The sequence below is a fragment of the Triticum dicoccoides genome, chromosome 3B (assembly GCF_002162155.2).
Source record: "Triticum dicoccoides isolate Atlit2015 ecotype Zavitan chromosome 3B, WEW_v2.0, whole genome shotgun sequence".
Lineage (NCBI taxonomy): Eukaryota > Viridiplantae > Streptophyta > Magnoliopsida > Poales > Poaceae > Triticum > Triticum dicoccoides.
In genome coordinates this window covers 247,105,972-247,107,111 of record NC_041385.1, presented here as the reverse complement: position 1 = coordinate 247,107,111, position 1,140 = coordinate 247,105,972, and positions in this window count along the sequence as shown.

Below are 1,140 nucleotides of genomic sequence, written 5' to 3'. Positions count from 1 at the left end.
TAAATTTGAATTAAAAAAGACATCAACCAATCAGAATTACAACGAAACACAACGTACAACCAAAGAAGGAAAAGAAATCAGAGATATACACTATTAGGGAAAAGCCTATCAGCAGCGCGGGTTTTAGGCCTATCAGCAGCGCGGGTACCCGCGCTACTAATAAGGCGCTACAGCTAACTTATAGCAGTAGCATGGGTAAAAACCCGCGCTACTACTAATCTGTAATCTCCGAAAAAAAATTTGAATTTTTTCGAAAAAAAATTTGAATTTTTTCGAAAAAAAATTTGAATTTTTTCGAAAAAAAATTTGAATTTTTTCGAAAAAAAATTTGAATATTTTTTTGAAATTTTCAAATTTCTGAATTATTTTAACCTCAAATCTCTAATCACCCCTCATCGCTGCTCAATTTAATCTCTAATCACCCCTCATCATTCCAAATCATCTAACTTCCCGGACGGTCACCCATCGTCTCACTACTCCAGCCTGAGCACGCTTAACTTCCGGGTTCCATTCTCCCTCGTTTCCAAGTCTGCACTTGTTGTTTTCCTGACAATAGTAAGATGTCAATCCTATTAACCTCAGGAATTTAGCTTGAGCATGAAGTCACACATTTCACTGTTTGAGTTTGAAACTATTGTTCTAAAAAATTAGTAACACTAATATTTCTTGAATAATTAGTTTGACCATAGTTTGACCATAGTTTGACCAGATTTGACCACAGTTTGACCATACTTTGACCAGATTTGACCAAAATTCACTAAAATAATTATTTATTAACACTAATATTCTTGAATAATTAGTTTGACCATAGTTTGACCAGATTTAACAAAAACTAAAAAAACTATTTTTTTTTGAATTTTTTTGCCTCCAGATCTTAAAAGCCCTGTAACTTTTTTTCTGTTAGGTTTTTGAGGATTTTAAAAATGTTTAACAGGGTTCCCCTGATTAAATTTGGATGTAACTTTTCGAGTAGATGATTTTTCATATAAAAAACTTTTTCATCCGAGTTCGTATGCAAAAGTATGGCCATTTTACAAATTTCCATAGAGATTTTGCAAATAAAGTCGAAATTCATATTTGTAAATTTTCCCAACAACTAGACCACATATCACATGGGAAACTTATTTTCTTTTATTTTTT